The sequence below is a fragment of the Marmota marmota genome, unplaced genomic scaffold (genome assembly GCF_001458135.2).
Source record: "Marmota marmota marmota unplaced genomic scaffold, marMar, whole genome shotgun sequence".
In the NCBI taxonomy this organism is placed as follows: Eukaryota; Metazoa; Chordata; class Mammalia; order Rodentia; family Sciuridae; genus Marmota; species Marmota marmota.
Window position 1 is genome coordinate 35,328,849 of NW_026000016.1, and position 23,089 is coordinate 35,351,937.

Sequence of the window (23,089 nt, forward strand, 5' to 3'; positions counted from 1 at the left end):
CCCATGACCTGGTCAAACAACAATTAGTGGAAGGACATATAATTCTATTCAGGATACTAAATTGTTTAGAAAATTGCTTTCTTTTAGTGCCTGCTGGAATGTTACATATTTTTTTTTTAGCCACCATTGCCAGAATTCCTATCTTCATCCCAGTGCCAGTTAAGACAAAGATAAAACCAAACTACAGCTTCTGTGATAGCTATCACAACAAACTGTATAAACTGATGCATCAATGAATAATGTAATTCAACAAGTGATGCTCAATCAAGAAGTCGATTTGCTTTGGGAGTAAATGGACATATTGATGGATTCCTCTGCTTTGAACTGCTTGCAGAACTTGCCTGGACTATGTATCACTTGTATGCATTGTGAACTATCTGTTGGTGCAGCGACTTGTGGTAGTGCTGGGGTATTTTTGCTGATGGCGTCATCAGTGGTACAATTTTTCCAAAAGGAGCCATCAATTGGCTTGGTGTCGTGGCATTTTGTATCCTCCTCCCTTCTGTTTGTGATGGTCGTTCACCTAAAATTTGGGGGCCAACAGAGGTGAGGAAAAGAACCTCACCCCCCCACTGGTGCAAAGGCCTATCCACAAGTATGGCTATATGCTGGGCTGGTAGTCAATGACCGGTAAGATCCAACTGCAATGGTACCAACCTAAGACAGGAGGCTGACGCCTTGAGGTCAGCTCATCCGATGACAGGTAAGGACCATATGCAGTATTGGACAACCTAAGATAGGCACGGTCCCTAAGCCACATGCTTGTTGTTTAATTAAACAGAAGGGAGGAGATGTTGAGAGCCACAGCTGAGTCGGGATGTCGCATGGCATTTTGCCAGAAGGAGTGGTTGAGAGGTGACGCCAACGAGCCATTAAGATGATGATAATTAAGTTAAGCTGTGTACAATTGCTGTGACTGGATGATGCTGGATTTAAACAGGCTGTGTATTCAGTTGTATATAGACCCCTGCTGTCCAGCAATAGGGCAGCTCCTGCTGCCTCGGTGCCCGCTACTTTTGAGTTCTCACGGAGTTCCTGTTGAGTTCCCGTTGAGTTCTCGAGGAGCCTCGTTGAGGGCTGGGAGAGTTGGGGGGGGTGTGTGTGTGCGCGTGGAGTGCTGATGGAGTTCGGGCAATAAAGGAGTTCCTGTTTGAACCTACAAGTGGCTCGTGACCTCCCGATTTGGTGCCCAGCCAGACTACGGCACCATTTACCATCCCCAAATCACACAAGTTTGTGAGATGATAAAAATGACCAGGTTGAGGTTATGTTTGTTTCCATTAAGGCCACTGTAGTCAAACCTAGGGCTGACAGGGAGCTTGGCTCACACAGCCACAGGGCTTGATTGCAAGAAAGCACCCCCTTCAGGACATGCATTTACCTTTCTCTCTTTGGACTTTGGAATTATGGCCCCACTTGGCCCTTCCTTTTAGGAGGATGAAGGTATAAGATGGCCTTTTTGATAAAGGAGATCTTCCCTGAGGACAGGTACCTGTAGACTGACAGACTTTAATCAGGGCACACAAGGTGGGTGGTCCTTTTCTGGGGAGGTAGTGGGTGTGGTCTACTTAGAGGCAGAGATGCTTCTGGGGTCCTGTTACCTCGTGGCCTGAAGGAAGCAAGGTATGGATGGGAGTCAGGAAGACCCAGAATAAGTCACAATGCTGCCACTTTCTGCTGTCTCCATCCCTCTGAGCTTTAGTTTCCTCATCTGCAAAACATCCATCTTGAACTATCCAAAAACTGTGTATAAGCCCCTGGCATAGTTAGGCACTTGACAAATGGCAAATAGTTTAATCTCTTTGTGTTTTGATTCTTCATCTGTGAACACGAGATATCAATATATTGGGCTCATGGGGCTATTGTGAGGATGAGATAATATACGTAAAACCATCTGTCACAGGGCCTGGGGTTTGACAATGTGTGTCTAATCTACACTGGGAGCTCTTCCCAGAGTGAGTCAGCAGCTAGGTAGGTGCAGAGAGGGGCCTACATAGCACTGGCAAAGCAGCCCTTCACATGGCAGGGATGAGGCCCTCTTCCCTGGTGACTGGCTTAGTCAGGGAAGAGAAAGTATGAGAGGGGGGAACGGGAGGAAGAGCTTTCTGGATGCTTTTGCAGCTTTGAATCATTGTTATTTATTCCTCTGTGATGTGTTTTATTATTATTTTAAAAAATTGTTCTTTTTATTATACATGACAGTAGAATGTATTTTGATATGTCATACATACATGGAGTATAACTTTCCCATTCTTGTGATTATACATTATGTGAAGTTACACTGGTTGTATATTCATATATGAACATAGGAAAGTGATATCAGATTCATTCTACTGTCTTTCCCGTTCCCATCCCCCCTCCTTTCCCCCATACTCCCTGTCCAGTTCAGTGAACCTCCATCCCCCCACACTCCCTGTCTATTGTGAGTCAGCATCCACATGTCAGAGAACATTTGGCCTTTGGTTTTTAGGGATTGGCTTATTTCATTTAGCATGATAGTCTCCAGATCCATCCATTTACTGGCAAATGCCATAATTTCATTCTCCTTTATGGCTGAGTAATAAATATTCCATTGTGTGTGTGTGTGTGTGTGTGTGTGTGTATACCACATTTTCCTTTATCCATTCATCTGTTGAAGGGCGCCTAGATTGGTTCCATAGCTTAGCTATTGTGAATTTTGCAGTTGTAAATTCTGATTTCGGAATTGAATCTTACAATATTGGTAATGCACTAGTGGAATAGAGCACATGCACAAGGAGGGAGAGGTGGTGCCCCACCGGAGTTTGCTCAAAAGTGCAGTCTCACAACCTCCACTTCCTGGAGAGGCAACTGCTGCCCAGGTTCTCCATTCGCCTTTGGTCTGCTGACTCACCCTCACACAGCTCAGCCCAGGAAGCTGCATGCCTGTTTGGAGGGGGCCTATTAATAGCCTTTTCCTGGGACAGTCCATGTGACGTTTTCTCAGGCAGGCCTGATGCCCTACCCCTCATTCTCACCCTTGCTTCCCCAGTACTTTCCTCACAGAGACTTAGAAGCAATGCTTCTGCTGGGCATTGACTGGTGCTTGGAAGGTTCTAGACCTGGCATTCTGTCACTTCTAGGTTTGTAGGGATTTCAAAATGGCAGCCTGTTAATTTGGGTCAGAGGGCAAGACAGAGGTGGGGGTCTTTTTTTGTGGCATTCCCAGAGGAATCCAACAGGATCTCCAACTTAGCTGCTCCTTGAGAAGTTATGGTGCTGAGGAAAACAAGCACTGGAAAATGTTCCAAGGCCCAGGGGAATAAAGGTGTCCAGCTTGGGGGCAGGAAACATCAGCACCAGCCGGTTTGTGCTGGAAGAGGCTCTGTAATCTGCAGGCTTCTGCCCATTCCAAAGTACAAGTGGAGCCTGATTTGTCAGACAGGCTGCAGAGCAGAGCAAACACCAGGGCTGTGAGTGGTTGGAGGCTGTAGCTGCCTTTCTGACCATAGGCCATATGCTGTGGTGAAGGACTGAGTCTGGATGGAGTAGAATTCCTGACAGGACAAACTGAGGTCCTCTACCTGGGCAGGCTTGAAGAGATAAGTGGCCCAGGCTCTTGCTCACCCGCCATACTAGGAACCTGGCTTGCACATTCTCTGAGGGCTTTCTTGTGGGTGGATGTAGTACCCAGAGCATCGGTTTCTCGTCTCAGCCTTGTCATTCATTGGTTGTATGGCTTTGGCAGACACACCCCCTTCCTGGGCCTTGGTTTCTTCAACTGTAAAAGGATGGTGTTGGAGGAGATGAATTAATTTGAACCTGACCATCCAAGTGAAGATTATGTGCCTGTTCAGAAGACGGAACAGCTAAGGGAGTCGGTCCTCAGACCAGGGCAGAAGGTGACGGTGATGAGAGCGGTGAAGAGAGAAGTCCTGCCCACTTTCATTAGACAAGTTTCTTGCAGCCTTCCCCTCCCATCTTGCTGGCAGGAAAGCAGAGTCCCTGGCGGGGCTTTTCCGGCCTGAGGCATGGCTTCCACCACTGGGCACTGTCAGCTGAATCTCTGCTTCCTCTTCCTCCCCCCTCAGCAGGGCTCTTCCCTTTTCCCAGCTCTAAGTCCCCATTCAGAAGGCTCTGGGGGAGGGGAGGATTCACAGGAGGAAGGGAGGGGTGAAGGGGGTCTGGATACACCTGTGGGCCTGGGGTGGTGGGGAGAGAGGCAGAGAGGAAGACTCCTCAGGGCTGGAAGGGACCTGGCTGGAGAAAGTAACCTGAATGCTTCCTCCCCACACAGCCACCCAGACCTGTGTGGCTCTAAATATTTCCCCTGCCCTCACCTCTCCATCTTTAAGGGGCTTTTTCTGCTTGAGGAGGAGGTTGGTTGGGAGCATCCACAGCCCCTAAACGGCCTGGCAGAGAGTTGGAGGGGGGGCAAGCCCAGCTGTCTCTGGTTGGGGCGTCACTGGGGACCTGGGGGTAGGGGTACAGGGGTTAATGGCTTAACTGCTGGGGTGGGAATACCAGGGCTCAGCTCCAGCACGCCTGACACCATTCACCCAGGAACCCAGGCTTACACGCCCCTCCCCTTCTGAGCTTGATATGGAGGGAAGATGGCAGCAGCTGACGTGATCTGCTGGCTGGCGCCGCAGCCCGCGTGTCTGTCTAGTAATTGCTCATGCCCACAGAAGCCACCTTGCACAAAGCTCCTGGATTGACATTCCTGCAAAGCTGTGCCTGAAAATCACAGGAGGGAGGTGGGGCATCTGGCTGATGAGCTTGCTTTGAGCCAAGAGGGAGTTTTTGGGTTGAAATGGCTTGTCTAGGGCCCTGTTCTCTGGCATTAGTTGCCGACTCTGAAAGAGGGGCTTTCAGCCAAAAGGAAAGTGTGCCAGAGGGAACCAACCCAGCGTACAGAGAGGTGTAGGTTTCCTTTTCCACAGGGTGTTCAATAGTCTGCATCAGCTAGAGAAGGAGCCGTGTGCCAAGAACCCCGATTCTGGAATGAAACTGTCTGGAGCAAAACACAACTGACTGGTCATGTGACTCAACCTCCTCATCTGCAAAGTGCAGACGCTACAGGTGAGTCTTGAACTGTGGAGCTTTTGGTAAACAGGTTTAACTATACCTGGTACATGGTGAGTGCTTAGTAGCTCACTTGTTGGTGTCATTTATTATAGACATTTAAAGCTACTGTCTCTGCTATTAAGGAAATTTGTAATCTAGTTAAAGAGAGAAGAAACAAAGATGTGAACATTTAGATAACAAACAATATTTATTTATTTATTTTTAAAGAGAGAGAATTTTTTTTAAAGAGAGAGAAAGGGAGAGAGAGAGACAGAGAGAGAGACAGAGAGAGAGAGAGAGAGAGAGAATTTTATATTTATTATTATTATTTTTTTTTAGTTTTCGGCGGACACAACATCTTTGTTTCTACGTGGTGCTGAGGATTGAACCCGGGCCGCACGCATGCCAGGTGAGCATGCTACCGCTTGAGCCACATCCCCAACCCACAAACAATATTTAAATAGCTCCATATAACAGTACACAAATGGGGGTCTATGATGGCCAGGTGGGTGGGACAGCATCCTGAAAGGCCAGGTGATCTGGTGACACTTGTTTTTAGGTTTCCAGGTCTCCCTCCTCAACCTATATGGAAGGAGCTATGGACCCTTCAAAGAGTAGTTCCAATCAGATTGGAACTCTAGGAAGTCTAGATTGGACCCAGGGAGAGAGCTAGGGGGGGGCAGAAACTGAAAGGATATCCCCAGGTGGAAGTGGGGTTCTGAGGGAGACCACAGAAGCCGACATTGCAAGGGAACAGCAACTATAACTAAGTGTCCATCTATCCACAGAGATGCACCAGAGCAGAAACAGAGAGATAGCAGAGAACAGCATGAGAGGGTGGCTGGGAGGTTTCTGATGAGAGCCAGGAAGGAGCTACCGGACAGCTGCCTCCCTTCCTTGTGGCCTTCAAAGAAAAGTGAGTCTTCATCCTGGTGACCAAGGAAGCTGAACTGTAATGCAGAGGAGGAAGGGACCATCAGGGCTATGGCAGCCTAAGAAGGCTCCGCTAGCAGAGGAAGAGCTCCTATCTAGAAGGCCAGGTGGACGTGGGCCAGGCAGAGGGGCTGGCGGGAGGAGCGAGAGGAAGAGCAAGCACAGCTGGAAAAGCCCGACAAGCATCTGGGGAGACAAAAGCACACTGAGTTGATGAGAGTCAGAAGATCAAAATATGGACATATTCTAAAAAATACATGGTTATATGAGTGAGGATGCTCTCAGTTGCAGGTAACAGAAAACCCAAATCAACCTGGGTCAGTCTGACATCTGTGGAAAATATCAGGAGGCGTGGCAGGTTTCGGTCAAGGACAATCTATAGAGTTCAAAACCACACCAAGGACCTTGCATTCATGTCTTTCCACTCTCCTGAAGGAGGCTTCATCCAGACTCCAGCACCCTGGCACTAAGCCAATTTTCCAGATGACTGGTTTGCCAAAAACATGATTTAAGGAGCATTCTTTTTTAAAACAGTCAATGAATTATGCTTATATTTTAAATTTGATTCAGAAATTGGCTTTCAGCTAACTGGCTTCCAGAAAGTTGTGTTTAGGCAAACTGCCCTGTTTTCAGCAATTCTATGGAATCATGATGGTTGGCAGCAGCCTCTTGGACTATAAATTTCTCAGTTCATGTCAAGGAGCAAGAAGGGCCTCTGTACCCCAGTCTTTCTAGCACAAGTCCCAAAGTTCATTCTGGTGGGTCAGCTAGGCTCATATGCCATCCCCTGAACCAGTGCTGTGACCTGGAGATGGTGCTGGGTGACTTCGGCCTAGGTCAGTGTCTTTTTCTGATCTAGTCGCTGGGTCCAGGGTGATGGAGCTGCATTGGTGGGCTTTAACCCATTGGAGCCCTACTCCTGAGATTGGGGTTTGGTGAAATCACACCCAAGGAACATGGCAGGAAACTCTAGGTCAGGGTATATAGAGGACACAGAGGCCATAGATATGGAGCACGTAATTAGCAGTGCTAATTATAGCTAGGAACAGTCTTGAATAGCCAGCCAAAGGGTTTGGACTTTATTCCTCAGGCAGCCAGGTGACGCTGAAGGTCTGTAACTCTGGGAAATAAGCTCTTCCAGGTGACGTTTTGGGAAGATTAGGCTGACCATAAAGTGAATGGAAGAGGGGAGAGGATTGGCAAACCAGTGGCGTGATCAGAGAACCCAAGAGGGAGGCACCAAGGACCCAAACTAGGCAACTCGACTAAGAAAGAAAAAGGAATTCCTAGGAAGTCTTCTGAAAAGTAGTAATAGGAGTTGTTAGACGTTCAGGAAGTGGGTGGATGGTGACAGAGGGAGGAGTCAAAATGATCCCAAGGTCTATGGCCTGGGTGAAAGTTTGAAGTTTCTGCCCCACACCCTCAACTTCTTTCTCTGAGCATTGTTCCTCACCCACTGGGAAGGACCTTTGTCCTGTTTTTCAGGATCCCCGTGGTTTTGGCAGCCTGTACCCCTTCTGTTCCTGGCAGTGAACCCTTCCCTCTTCCCCCATCCCTCCATAGTGAAGGTAGAGGCCTTTATGTTAACACACAGCCCCTCCCTGTGTCCAGGGACACCTGACTCAAGAGGGTCAATCATAGCCCTTCCTCAACTTGGGACCAACACTTAGAAAGAGACGTCTGTCTCTCTAGGAGGCTGAAGATGTGGTTGGCCCAGCTAGTGACCTGCCTGCCTGCTGCCTCTGACCTGGTTCTTCCACACGAACTGAGGCGTGGAGGCAGGCATGCAGAAGAATGAAGCACATGAGGGTATAGCTCCTGAGAGTGTCTAGGAGCAGCCCCAGATTTCTAGATGTATTTCCTGTTCTTGGGTTCTGCAAGACTGTTCTATTTGTTTGTTTGTATACACTTAAAGCAATGATTTCTGGATTTAGGAAATCAGAATGGCTGCTGATTCTAAAAGAGAAGCTACAGCAATTTGGAATCTGTTTGCATTACCAGCCAGTTTGCTGGAGGGATTCCAGCTGGACCATCACTTGGAGGAGATGTGAACAATTGGTGAGCAAGTCCTTAGGTGAAGAAGAAGGCCACGGGAGCCCTATCCTTGTGGGGGTCCCACCTCTCTGGGTTGTGTCCCTAGTGGAACCTCTTCCATGATGTAATTATGTTTTGATTGATTTATAACTGTGGGTTAGTGGCCATATTTGTTCTGCTTACAAATGAATTCTTGGGGCTTTGTGTACCGCAGATGCTCAAGAAATATTTGATAGAACTGGGGGGTGTAGCTCAGTGGTAGACAGCTTGCCTAGCATGCAAGAGGTCCTGGGTTCAATCCCCAGCACTGCAAACTGAGAGAGAGAGAGAGAGAGAGAGAGAGAGAGAGAGAGAGAGAGAGAGAAATATTTGATTAAGGAATTAGATACTTCCCTCTTTTTCCTAAATCATATATATTGTTGTTTTTAAGCATCTTAGATGACTTTGAAGGTCACTCAAATGTAAATATTTCTTAAAGAATACTGAATAGTGACCTTCAATTAACCCAAATAATAAAGAATGCTTGGAAACCTGAGAGTTTAACAATAAGACAGGAAGATTTTTTTTTTTAAATAATGTTCAAATAATTTATGCTTCCTGTCAATTATCCTTATGCAGATGAAGCCAAAATAAAGGCAAATAGGGCAAATTCGTGAACTGGTTTACCGTAGTCTTTGCTCCAACCCCTACCTCACTATTAATTACATTAGCAAACATGGATTGAATGCTTCCTTAGTACCAGCCATTGTGCTGGGCTGTAAGACTTGGCCCTGATTTCAATTCTTTTTCTCCTAGGGCTTCCAGCACCTCCTTCTCCCTTTGTGGCTTTCCTCAGTTCAATTCAACAAATATTTATTGAACTCACAGTAGGATGGAAGAAATGGTAAATGAGTGAATCCACAGAATGACTTTGTGTTAAGATTCACAGGGAGGCTGTGAGATGCTGCAAGATTTTGAACCATGACAGGTTTACAAGAGGGTCAGTCTGTCTACTGAGACAAGAACTGAACTAAAACATCTTAAGAATGGATCTCCATTACAGTGATGGAAGCAGATAAGTTTTCCTGATTAACCCTCAGAGAATTCAATTAACTTCTATTACCAGAACATTCCAGTCTGCTTTGCCGGTTTGTACACAGGAGGGGCTTAAGGGCCAGCCATCTCTTGGGAAGGGAGGCTGGAATTTTGTCTTGAAGTCGTGTTGACCCGGCAGGCATGCTGATTCTGTTCAGATTATCTGGCTATTTGGGATGGTTAGAGGTGGCTGTTGGAAATTAGGGGAAATTAAATCTTTGCATTCTGTTTATCAGACTTACAGATATCTTGGGCTTGGAAATACACTAGTATTTCAAAAGAAAAATTCAAAGGGAGGAAGCCGCAGTGGTCTGCTCTTATAACTTGTTTGTCAATTTCTTTTCCAATTTCCCCATTCTCTTCTTTCAGAGGGAGACAGAGGTGAGAACCCGACTATCAGGGCTAATACCCAGAAAGGCTATGAAATACAGGGTGGGTACTTTTTTTTCTTTCCTTCTTCTTCTCTCCCCACTTTGTTGTTGTTGTTGTTGAAAATAAGAACAATGGACTGTGAAATTAAAAAATATATAAACTGGCAATATGGAAACAATATGCATTTACCTATTTCAAGGGACACTATGGCATCAAAATCAGAGGAATGGGCTGTGCAAATACAAATGATGTAATTTAATCATTTCCAAATGGTCTTTCTTGTTTTATTTCCACCCATCCACTCCTTGCACATTTATTTATTTATTTTTTCTTTCCTAATATTTTTATTTATTTATTTATTTATATTAGTTGCTCATGACAATACAATGATCTTGACATCATACATTTGATTCAAATGGGGTATGGATTCTCATTTTTCCACGTGTACAGGTTGCAGGACACATTTTTATATATATATATATATATATATATATATATATATATATATATATATATGTGACTAGTTTATGTTGACCCTTTTCACTTTTGCTGAATAAGCACATTTCTCTCAAGGAAGGCAAAACTAGACAGGTCTGACTTAATTGCACAATGGGATATTCATACAGTGTTTTGAAGATAGATGCTTTATGACCTCAGGATGAATCAGCTCTCAGGCTAAGGAGACATTTAATGGAGCAGGCAGAACACTTGCTGTCCCCTGGATGTGCCATAATTATTTCAGAGTGGGGCTAGGCTTCATAGTCATGCCACAAGTTGTATTAGCAAGACGTGTGAACTTGGACTTCATTTTCTTTTTCTTTCTTAAACTCTGCTCAGAAAGTGAGGCTTTGTGATAAGGAAATCATATGGGGTGAAAACTCAAAATGATAATGACACTCCTAATAATAAGGAAGGTTTTTTTGTGCCGTTACCATGGTCCAGACACTAGGCTAAATGCTTTGCGTCTTCATCTTTGGAGCTGCCATAGCACCTATCTGAAGTATCTTTTATCAGCTTCTTGGTTTTCTCATCTTTCGGATGTGGACACTGAGCAGAGAGCAGTTAAGTCACTGGCCCAAGATCACACAGCTGGGATCCTCTTGTCTCAACCTCCCAAGGCTCCCACATTATAGTTGTGTGCTACAGCAGCCAGCTATCGTTTTTTCTTAAAGAAGCCTCCTAAGGGTGCAGTGGCAGTGGTGCACACCTGTAAACAAGAGGCAGGGGGATCATTAGTTCAAGGTCAGCCTCAGCAATTTAGTAGTGGAAACATCATTAAATACTAGTCTTCCAGCTGGGTGTGGTGCACTTGCCTGTAATCCCAGCGGCTCCAGAGGCTGAGGCAGGAGGATGCAGTTTTGAAACAAGCCCCAGCAACTTAGAAAGGCTGTAAACAACCTGGTGAGACCCTACCTCAGGATAAAAAAATAAAAAAGGGCCTTGGAAAACTTGGAATGGAACCACGATTTGTCTCAGCTATCCCATTCCTTGGACTATACCCAAAGGACTTAAAATCAGCATACTATAGTGATGCAGCCACATCAATGTTCATAGCAGCTCAATTCACAATAGCTAAACTGTGGAAGCAACCTATATGCCCTTCAATAGATGAATGGATAAAGAAACTGTGGTACATATACACAATGGAATATTACTCAGCAATTAAAAGAGAATAAAATTACGGCATTTGCAGGTAAATAGATGCAATTAGAGAATATCATACTAAGCAAAGTAAGCCAATCCCACAAAACCAAAGGCCAAATATTCTCTCTGATGAATAGATGCTGATTCATAACAGGGAGAGGGGAGGCATGGAAAAATGGAGGAACTTTGATTGGGCAAAGGGGAGGGGGGTTGGGAGGTACATAGGGACAGGAAAGATGGTGGAATGAGATGGACATCATTACCCTAGGCACATGTATGACTGCACATATGGTGTGACGCTACATCATGTACAAACATAGACATGTAAAGTTGTGCTGCAATTGTGTACAATGAAACAAAATGTATTCTGCTCTCATATAAACCTAATTAAAATAAATAAATTAAAAAAAAAACTGTTCTCTGTTGTCAGGGGGCTTGGGAGAGCAGCTGCATTTTCACTAGGGTAAGAGAGCACACGTGCAATGTAGGCTGTTCTCTGTATCCCTCTGCCACTGGTAATTTCTGGAGAATGCCATCTCGATCGATGTATATGCAGTGACTTTTTGCAGGCACTTCCATAAGAAACTCTTCACTTCATTTCACTTAGCTTATCCAATTAACAAAAGGAGACAAACAAATTAAAGGAAGTCCCTGAGGTGCTGAGACTCTGTGTGCCTCAGTAGATAAACAACATAATTGGAATTGCCCATCCTGAGGAAAGCACCATACTCAGGGCAGGCTTTGAACAAGTAGTTCTTCTAGTTTTGCAGGTGTTTGCTAGGGTCATTTCAGAGAAAGGCTAGGAGGATATATGTTTAAAATGTAGCAAGAAAGTTTTTGGCTAGGCTCCCAGATGGCGAGAATTGATACGTTGCTGAAGCAGCTATTGGAGGAAGTTGGCTAGTGGATGCTACTCATCAGCCAAAAATGGAAACTAGTCTCCAGACCTTGGGAGTTCTCCAGGACTCTTCTTCCAACCTGGAAACTCCCATGTAAGCGTGGGGTGCCCCTTCTCCATGATTTACACTGAACTACGCACCAGAGGGTGAACTACCCTTCAGAGCGATTAGCGGAGCTCTGTGTCACTTAAGCTTTTCTTTCTCTTGCGTTTTTTTTTTTGGGGGGGGGGTACCAGGGATTGAACTTAGGGGAACTTGACCACCAAGTCACACCCCAGCCCTGTTTTGTATTTTATTTAGAGACAGGGTCTCACTGAGGTGCTTAGTGCCTTGCTTTTGCTGAGGCTGACTTTGAACTCGTGATCTCCCTGCCTCAGCCTCCTGTGCCACTGTACCTGGCTTACTTATGCTTTTCTGATGACCTGATTCCAGGGCCCTCTGCCGCTGGTTTCATGCAGGTATGTTTACCCAATGCAGAGGAATTTGGCCTATCTGAGTCTTGATGCCTTGAGTATAATGTACAAAAGGTATTATGTACATCAAATGATTTGGTATCATATACATCAAAGCTATAGATAGCTGCTCTTATCTGTAGCAGAAGGACAAGGAGCAAAATCACACACACTGTCTGTTTATCAAATATTGGGGCCACTTGGGATTTAATTTTAGGAAATTATAGTCTTGGTGAGTGATATCATGACTTAAAATGGGTAGCTCTCTACCACCAATCAACAAATTCAATGCAACTCTAGTTGATATCCTAGAGGGATAAAAAAGGCGAAGGTGAAGAAGAGGAAAGACAGGAAAAGTAATAAGGCAATGCCACAGTCACTTTCCTTTCTGGATATTAATACACATTTTAAATGTTCAGATAACGTGGTCATTAAAAGTGTGACCCTTCAATTCCACTGCTAGATATTTATTCATGTGAAATGACATTTACACAAAAACCAAATGTTTATAGAAGTTTTATTCATAATAACCAAAAGCTGGAAATAACAAGCTGGAAACAACTGGAATGTCCCTCAGTCAGAGAATAAAATGAATGAACTGTGGTACAGTTGTATAATGGAATACTATTAAGCGACAAAAAAGGAACTCCTGGTATGTGCAATGAACAACCTGAATGGATCTTAAGGGTGTTGGGCTGAGTGAAAAGAAGCCAGACTAAAAGGGCTACATATTGTATTATGTCATTTCCATAACATTCTGGAAAAGGCAAAACAGGGATTGCCAGGCAGTGAAGGAGAGGATCAAGTTTGACTGCGCATGGGCGTTTGGGGCAGGAGTGTGTGTGAAAGAAGTGATCTCTATCTGAATTGTAGTGGTTTTACAACTCCAAGCATTTGGCAAGACTCTGTACTATATGCCCCAAAGACTGAATTTTATTGTCTGTAAATTAAAAGCAAAATAGCAATACCCATATCACACTAGCACAGGTATAAACAGGTCAATGAAACATCATAGAGAGCTAGAAATGGAATCAAATATAAATAGTTCATTTATTTTGCTAAAAATGGCATTTCAAATCCATGGGGAAAAGATGCGTTATTTAATAGACAGTGCCGGAAAAATTAATTGGTACTTGCCATTAAAAAATGTATACCTACCTCAGAGTAAATTCCACAAAAACGAATCAAAGATTTACAGGAACAAAAATGAGAATACTAGCGTAAAGTACAGATTTTGTAATGATTAAAGTTAGAAAGCATAAAGAAAAAAATGAATTGATTTAAATATCTTAAAACAAATAAAAATAATTATTAATAAGTTGGCAGAAAAGTAAGGTGGGAAAAATATCTACAACATATAGGACAGTCAAAGATATCCATAGTGGATTCTGAAGCTGTTGCCCAGAACTCTTCTTGAGTATTGGGTGCTAATCCCCCCATAGTCAGGAGTGTTAGTAGTTGACAGCTCAGAGCTAAGTTCCTCTGCTGCAACTCTCCACAGCTGATGAGAGCTGCTTTGCTCAGGGGTAGCCCCCATCCAGTGACTCATCAAAAAGGGGATATAAAAGCCTGACCCAATGGCTTAAGGAAGAACCATGAAGGACCAGCCCAGCTTCAGAGCCTGCTGTAAGGTCCCCTAAGTGAGAACTTCCTTGTGATGCAACTCTTCCTTCTGTCTAATCATGCTTTTTCTTTTTACTCCCCCAAGGACACTCCCCAGTAAACTTCATGGGAATTGGTGTCAGAGTCTGTTTCTGGGAACTCAACCCAAGACAATACCCTTAATATGTAAAGAATATATGTAAAAAGGAAGAAGTGAAAAACAGCTAATTTTGATATATGCCATAATTAAATTTACTTGTTCATGTCTCAGCAAGATCATTTGTAGGAATTTATCATAGGGAAGTAATCTCACAGGCCCATGAAAATATATGTTCAAGACTGTCCATTGGAACTATATTTATAAGAATGAAGTATTGGTAACAATTTTAATGTCCATTAATTGGTTAAATAATATGCACTTATATTATGATAGATATTTAGAATCATAAAACTGTTCAATATTCAAAAATATTCTTTAAAATACATTCCACAAAATAGGTTGCACAATATATAACATGTATAAAAATAGAAAAACAGTCTAGAAGACTACAGAACAAAATTTTAGTGGTAAATTTTTCAGAAATTTGGAAAGATAGTTTTCTTTTTTATACTTTTCTGTATTTTCTGAAAATTTTAAATCACTTATATAGCCAAAAGACAAATAATAGCTATTTTTAAGAGAATACTTTTGGATAGCCTTTACTGGGAAATTCAAGTATACTAACAGAAATTAAAGCACACTTTCGTTTTCAGTTCCTAAATGTTTCAATTAGAGCAAAGTTAGCCTTAACAGATATGTTTAAACAACATAACCCCCACCCCTCCTGTGTACTGGGGACTGAACCCAAGGGTCATTTACCACTGAGGTTTATTTGCCCTATTTGTTTATTTACTTCTTTATTTTTGAGGCAGGGTGTCACTAAGTTGCTGCGGCTGGCCTTCCACTTGTGATCCTCCTACCTCAGCCTCTTGAGTAGCTTGGTTTAAAGGCGTGCATTATCGTGATGGGCTGAAACCATATTTTATTTTATGGTCCATGAAAGCCACATGCTACCTGTACTGGACAGCTCCTGTTTCTATGCTTATTTCACCTGAACAGTGTCTAGTCTCCTTCCTTGGGTAAGGTTCCTTCACTCCACCAAGGCCAAGGGATTCCTGCTGGCCTGACCCTGTATCCCCTGTAGGGGAGCACAGAACCTATCTGCAGCCCCGTGACAGCAGGAGGTGCCTATCTCTAGTGGGTCCAGTGAGAGTCAAGCCAGGGCTTTTACTAGAGCTAATGAGAAAGCAAAGTTCTGTTTCAACTGTGGTTGCAAGCTAGCAGAAGCTAAGTCTGGAGAATGCTGCCGAGGATGAAATCCACACAGAGTAAAGCAGGGCAGAGACATGGAGAGAGGGACACTCCCAAAGAGAGTCTGGGGCCTTGAGAGATAGCTGTGCTCAAAGCCAGAAGAATTGCTGTACTTTTCAATGACATGGGCCAATAATTCTTTGTTTCTGTTTAAGCCTGTCTGAATAGGGGCATCCTTTGTAGCTCAAAGGATATGATATTATATACATCCCAGTATAGCTCCATGACAAACAACATGGTATTCTTATATACAATCTTTCATTCATTCATTCATTCATTCATTCAATTAAAATGCATCAAGTACCTGGGACCTACTTTATACCAGCAACAATGCTAAGTCCTAAGAATACAGAAGATTTTGCCCATAATAGGAGGGGCCACTTGGTGAGAACTCCATCCTAGAATACGGCCCCTGGGGGTGTGAAATTTCCTTCCCTGGAGCAGACTGAGTGGCTTTTCAGGAGAGTCATTTTTTCTCTTTGGATGCTCTCTCTGGCTGGAGAGGTTGGTTTTCCTCTCCCCTCATGGCTTTCCCTGGCAGGATTCTTTGGATTCTTCCATTGTCTATCAAGGCAAAAAGACTGTGTCTACTGGGGAGGCCTAGACCAGAGTCTGGCCCCTGTACCTAGGAATGACATGAATGCCCTCTTACTCTGGCTCCCCATTTCCTGTACAGCCACCTTATTGCCTGAACTTAGAAAGGATCTGAGGGTGGACTTAAGTCCAAAGAACAAAGGAAAGAAAGCTGCACTGTGCCTGAGTCTAGGTGTTCTGCGTGAGCTCCTGCCTAGAGCAGTAGATTCTAGGTAAGTTGGGGCCCATATTTCAGAGTCACTCTTTGCTGCCAGCCATTGTTCTTTGAGCATGGTTCCCCAGAGGACCTCAAACAGGGAATGCTGGCTAGAGGACAGAATCTGGGCTTTCCTGGGCTCCCTATCCAAATGCTACCTTAATTTCAGAATCACTGTCAACTTACAGATTTGTATGAGACCTTCTAGAGAAAGTGCACAGAATGAGAAAAGAGCTGTGGGTGTAACCCTTCTTAATATGTCAAGCTTAGCCAGATGGCTCTCTCAGAAGTTCCACTTAAAGAATTTTTGAGGTTTTAAATCATATCACCAGAAAGGGAAAAATAAGCATCTTCAGCAGATTCCATTAGAATAAGGGTAACTCATGAGGTCATGTCTGGTGATTATAGAATTATCTTAATTATTCATTAATGTATTCAAGGCTTGAGAACATTGGCATTAGCATTATACAGTATAAACTTTCAAAACCAAGTCCAAACACTACCTGGCAAAACCACATGGATGAGCCATGAGACCCAGACCACACTTGAGAATGAACTGGGATAAATGATAAACCACCACCTTTATGAAGTTGCCCACTCAATCTGGATTGAGTAGAGAATAGAATTCAGCAATCTCTTACTCTAGTGGTTCTTTGGTGTTTCCAGCAAAACCTCCTGGAGAACTTTTTCAAACTTTGCTTGTCTAGTCTTCACTTCTGGAGATTGATTCAGAAGGTCTGGGGTGGGGATCCAGCAACCAAATAAATACTGGTTAAGGCACATCCCTAATTAGCAGATGGGAAACTGAGACCTAGGGAGAGAAGGCAATTTGTCTAGGGGAACAATGACCATTTGTCCAAGAACCAAGACCAGGACCCAGGTTTCCTGACTCGGATCTGATGTTCTTTATATTATTCAAATAGAAGTGCCAGGAATTCATTATCATCACCTCCACTGCCTAGTTATCCTCAATGACTCCAGTGCTCATGTTGAAAAATGAAGAGAGTCTGCAGGTTGTGCTTGGGAACCTGCCACTGAGTAAGATCTGCTGACTTATTTGTCCTTCATTTTCAAAAGCAGGGTCATTTGCCCTGGGTATTCCACTGTAGTAGGCAAGATACAGAACTGTGTGACACACGTCTCCCTGTTTCCTGTACGTACATTCCAAATACCCTGTGGTTTGTGGTTGTGGTTGCCTGTTTATAAAACCCGACTCTCAAAGTCTTGGTCAGCCCAAAGCCTTTGTTGAAGAAGAACTCACTATTTATGTTGTCGCTGCCCAAGGGGGACCTCTCTGCTGCTGTCATTTCCAAGTAGTTTCTCTCAAAGTTTTCAAGTTGGACATTTTCATTGAACTCAGGAGACACATTCACAACATCAGTCAAGAAATAATCATTCGTTGAGAGAAGGTACCTACTCAGCATTGTGCTTATGTTAAATCAAGTTGTAAGGCGGAAAAAACGTAAGCTGCCTCCGATTTAGGAAAAGCTGTCCCCCTTACTTAACGGGACACCCAAAAGAACACAAAGAGGTGTTACTCCCGGAGAAAAACATCCTTGGGATACTCTGGGAAACTTCCGTTCAGTCTTTCTGCACAGGGTTATCTTTATTGGCTAAGCCACATACCATTATCAGCCATCTCAAAAGCGCCACCTTATTTATCAGAGATTTGGCTACTGCAAGTCTTACAGTCTCCTGGACCCTTGGACTTGTCACCCTTTGCAGCCATCTGTGTTTTACAGTTGAGGAAATCCAAGGACTGAGCGATTAAAGCCCAGCCAAGGTCACTCACATGGAGTTCAGAGTACAACCAGGGCAAAAGAGAAACTTGCTAGCTTTCTAGAATCAAAGGACACTACAGCTGGAAGAGATTTCAAGAGCTCATTCGGCTCACTTGCTTCTCTGCAGGTCAACAGTAAAGCTAAGACTAATGATTATCTGAGGTCAAAGGCCTCATAATGCCTCCAACCTCTTGCTTCAAGTTTTCACTTCCCCACATTCTTCCTTAAGTCTAACTGAAGTTACTCCTTCTGCCCTCCCAGCCAGGGTTTAACAGAGACAGTGCTTCTCTAGTGTGAGGCCTCATTTGCTCTATTTAAGAGGCAGCTCCAGAGAAGCCTTGGACTACTCACTTGGAGGGGCTCTGTGGGGGGCCACAGGGAACAAAGCGGACTCTTCTGTATTTTTGGTTCTTTTATGGTCTGCTTGAATGCCAGACAATTGCATTTCCTTGCTCCACTCTCTCCAGGGATTATTTTCCCTGGAGAAGAGGAGACAGAGGTAAGTCGATAGAATGCAAATAAGATATTGAGGAATAGTACTCATGACCATGGGAAGCTGCAGGGAAAGGGTCATAAGGGAGGCTGATGGAAGGGATTTTTCTGATTCTAATGGATATAATTTAAATGCGCCCCGATCCAGAGGGAGGCTGTGTTGTCTCCTTCCCAGGGAACTCACGATGGAAGAAGGTCTCACTACCTAGGGCTGGTTTCACTTTATCTCCAATTGCGAGTAGAAAGATGGGGAAACTTGTCTTGAACTCCTTCCAACTTTACAGCGGCTCTTTCCCCAGTCTAAAAAAACACTAGTTCTAAGCATTTCAAAAGATTAGCGTGTGTTAGGAAACTAATAAGCAAGCCTTGGCTAAATGAGATCCACTTTGAATTTGGCTCTCACCCTGCATTAAACCAGCATGGACAAGCCTAAAATGAGATGGTTCTTACATGGCTCCCCGGGCAAAATTTTGAAAACGAACAACTGACATTTTCTTCTTGATATTTTCCCACTCTCCTGCCTCCTTCAATTAGACATGCAGTGGGAAGAGAAGCAGAGTTCTGAGATTATTCCCATGTACAGGATTTTATTTTGTGAAGTCTCCTTTGGGGGTAAATATCCACTAGCATTTGCATCAGTTGCTCTTGAATTGCTGCCTAATATGAAATGCTTCAATTGGGAGAGTTTCTCTTAAGCCAGTTCTCCCTAAAGGTAAAACGAGATATTCCAAACTCTATGCAGAAGCATTTTAAGAAAAAAAAGCATGACAAATCTGCAATCCATTCTCTCTTTTTTTTTTTTTTTGGTACCAGATATTGAACTCAGGGGTACTGGACCACTGATCCACATCCCCAGTCCTATTTTGTATTTTATTTAGAGACTGGGTCTCACTGAGTTGCTTAGTGCCTCGCTTTATGCTGAGGCTGGCTTTGAATTTGCAATCCTCCTGCCCTCCTGCCTCAGCCTCCTGAGCCGCTAGTATTACAGGAGTTGTGCCACCAGACCCAGCTCCATTCTTTACATCAACATTTAGAGGACACTTTTCATCAACCTTTTCCAATCTACCAACAAGTGTGTTCATCAGTTAGGAAGCATTTACTGAGCCCAGCTTTGTCAGGCAAAGTGGGAGTTATCCAAAAAACAAGGCTTAATCTCTGCCCTTAAAAGTGCCCAGGCTGGGGGGATATAAGAATAACTCATAGGAAATAACCAGAGGCTAATGCAAGGAAATATACACTTAAGTTCTAAGTGGCATAGAGCAGTCCTTAAATACAATGGAATTTTGCAATTAGTAGATTAAAGTAGTAATCAAGTAGTTTTTACTAGAGGGTACATAGCCTGAACCGGCTTCCACGAAAGGACAGATCTCTTTTGAAGAGGCAGAATGAAAAAAAGCAAGCAAACAAAAAGAAACAAAATGAGAATAATGAAAATTTAACCTAGCACTTTCAAACTTTTTGTTCTAAATTACTTGAATCACATAAAAAGGCAGAGGGGCCCCATGAACTCATCACTCGGCCTCACCCTTTATCACTTCATGACCAACCTGGCACCATCTACATCTATACCCTCGCCTCTTTTCCTGACCTCTTTATTTTGAAGTAAATCCCAGACATCATATCATCTCTAAACATTTCAGTATTTTACTAGCATTTTGATGCAAGCAAGATCAAATCATACAGGTCAGAGCGTGTTTCGAAAAAAATAGAAACACAACTGAAAATCTTGGCACAATAAAAATATCCCCCAAGCCTCAGCCAATAGTGCATTTATTACTATTCTGTTTTGTGCAACAACATCCTAGCGCATCAGAAGAACCCTAATGTTTTTTTGGAAAGGGTTGAAATAAAATGTGTATGTCCAGAAATGCATGCTTTTTGCAGTACTCCTTGGATGGTAATGGAATGTTGGAAGCATATGGACAAACACTTGTTCCTGTACATCTGCTGCAACTTAAGTATATTTCTTTGTACTATTTTCAACGTAGATTGGAGTGATATTTCAGGAACACAGTTTTTTTTTAAAACAAGAGTTCAACCAAAGTGGCCAGTGGAATCTGAGGATGGTGGGACAGTCTGGGGCAAGGAGGTAAAATCACAGCTGAGGAAGAGGGAACAGGGTGGGCGTGGGAGGCAGATGGGGCACAAGAGGCTCTGGAGGCTCCGGTGGGATGTGAAACTGAGTGGGAGGTGAAGAATGAAAGTGGAGCATGTTAATCTTGGAATGAGGATGAGTCATGCAGAAAATGAGATACTTTCCCACTGATGCTCTGAATAACACCCCTTGACTAGGAAAAGAAACCAAACCAACATTGCCATTGATCACAATGGAGAGAAGATATTGCTTTGAAGTGCGTAGTGGAGGAGCAGGCACCCCTCCTGGTTCTTTCACTCTCTCTGGGTGACCTGGTGCAAACCATTTAATCTCCCATGGTTTCATATTCCTGGTCCTCAACAAAAGAGTATCCAGGCTAGGTTATTGCTAGGTCCCCTGAGAATCACAGCATTGAGCAACTCAGTTCATTGAAATGTATCATAAAAGGGCAAGTAGACATGAATGTGGAAGTGACTTCCAGATGGTGGCAACAGCAATTGAGACAACCCAGACCATGCATAGACTATAATATAGGGAACTATAATAATGGCCCTAGCTCACATTTGTCCGATACTTATGTGCCAGCTACTCTATTAAGCAGTATCTATACATTATCTCACTTAGTCCTTATAACAACTCTGTGAGGTAGCTTCTAATTTTTATCACCGTCATGAGCAAAATGATGCACAGAGAGGGTAAATAATATGCCCAGGAAACACTATTAGTTAACCAGAAAGCCAGAGGTGGATCTAAATTCCAAACCCTTACCCACCGTGCCCCATGCTCTCCTGTTGTGTTAGGGTGTGTAGAATAACTGCAAAAGTCTTGCATTTTATCATTCACTCAAAATCTAGCAACTTTCCTTAAATGGCTGGTGGCATAAAAACTCAAAGGGGTTCCTACTGGCAAAACTAGGACCAATTCAGCATCATAATTCAGTAATTAATTCAAAATGACTGAGAATCCTTACTGATAACAAATAGATAAATGGGGAGGAGTCCTGCCTACTGTAGAACAATCAAAGCTGACTGTAAACAGAGAGAGGTTGCTGGAACCAGAAAAGCATCACTTGACATTCCATATAGGGATCAGGCAAAAATAATCACTGATGCTAAATTGAAGGGCAGGATGTCGATGAACAAGTTATTTTCATGGTCTTATATCTCTCCCAAAGACTGCTCACTAGTTCAAGGGAGAAAATTAATTATACACAGGGAAATTGGGCAACACTTTGAAGGAGTGATATATATATATATATATCACAGAAAGGGGCAGATGGACATGTATGCCTCTAACCGTGACACCCTTAGGATACAATGTTGATTTTGCAATATTCCAGCCAAGAAAGTATAACAGGACATCAGAGAAAAGCAAAATAGGAAAGTTTTATTTAAAAAAATGGTGAGGGGACTGCATTCTTACTATTCTTAAAAAACAACAACTCCATAAAACACAAAGAAAGGCATGGAAATGTTTCAGATTAAAGGAGGTGAAAGGACAAGGCAGCTAAATGTGGTCCTGACTCTGAACTTGATGCTGCACAGGAGGGGCAGGTGGACAATGCTATAAAAGACATTATGGGAACAGTTGGCAACACTGAAATAAGGACACTGCCAATGTAATTTTATAAAGTTGATAATAAGTTTACTGTGATTATGTAAGAGATATTCCTATTTTTATGAAGTATACTCTAAATACATGATACATGTAACTTAACCTCATATGGTTCAAAGAGAGAAAGAGGCAAAGGCCAAAGAAAACAGGGTAAAATCTAAGTGAGAACACAGATATTCCTTGATTTTTATGGGGTCTTGTCCCCACAAAATTCATCATTAGTTGACAATATTGCAAAATGCATTTAACATTTCTTACCTGGTTCTTACCCTCATGATGGTGTGGCTGACTGGCAGCTGCAACTCACATTGCTAGACATTATGATGCCACATATGCTCATCTGTGAAAATATCAAAATTGAAGTTGGAAGTACAGTTTCTACTGAATGCGTATAGCGTTTGTACCATCATAAAGTCAGGAAATCATAAGTCGCACCATCCTTAAGTTGGGGTCCACAAATAAGACATTTTGTCTTGTAGTCAATATGACATCACATTAGCAAGAGGTGTGGTCAGATGCTGAGTTCCTGAACTGGGGTTGGGCTGGGAAGAATGACTGGTGTTGCTAAGCTGAGCTGGCTTCACCAACCAACATGAAGATCACAAAGATCCCAAAGAAAATAGGCCCACCAGTGAACATATGACAGAGCAATTCCACTGTGAGAAACACCAGGAAAACCCACATCTCTGTATGGGTAAGGAAAAGATTTCCAGGCATGGTCCTACAGTCTACTTATTTCACACAAGTCTACCCAATAGAAGGATCAGATAGGCCTGTTCAACTCACCTTCCATTTGCAACATATATTTGAAATACATTGGGACTGGCAGGATGAATGGCAGTTGGGAAAAGCAGTTGACACAAGGAGCAAACGGCTACCATTGGAGGATATAATACATTCTAGGTCCTGGGGAAACCATGGAATGAGTAAC

General features: G+C 43.3%; 2 long non-coding RNA genes across 3 annotated transcripts; one reads left to right on the plus strand and one right to left on the minus strand.

The window, feature by feature from the left end:
• Positions 1 to 3,743: 3,743 nt before the first annotated feature.
• LOC125618490 lies at positions 3,744 to 9,772 on the plus strand. 2 transcript variants are annotated; one of them, XR_007349791.1, is made up of 4 exons: positions 3,744 to 5,040; positions 5,365 to 5,434; positions 7,893 to 8,016; positions 8,788 to 9,772. It is a non-coding gene; the product is annotated as an uncharacterized LOC125618490 (long non-coding RNA). The 2 variants fall into 2 exon arrangements; XR_007349792.1 differs by lacking the exons at positions 3,744 to 5,040; positions 5,365 to 5,434 and adding an exon at positions 5,822 to 5,941.
• Positions 9,773 to 10,423: 651 nt separating this feature from the next.
• On the minus strand, positions 10,424 to 22,640 carry LOC125618491. Its single transcript, XR_007349793.1, has 2 exons — positions 22,417 to 22,640; positions 10,424 to 10,645 (listed from the first exon to the last, which is right to left on the minus strand). It is a non-coding gene; the product is annotated as an uncharacterized LOC125618491 (long non-coding RNA).
• Positions 22,641 to 23,089: the final 449 nt, after the last annotated feature.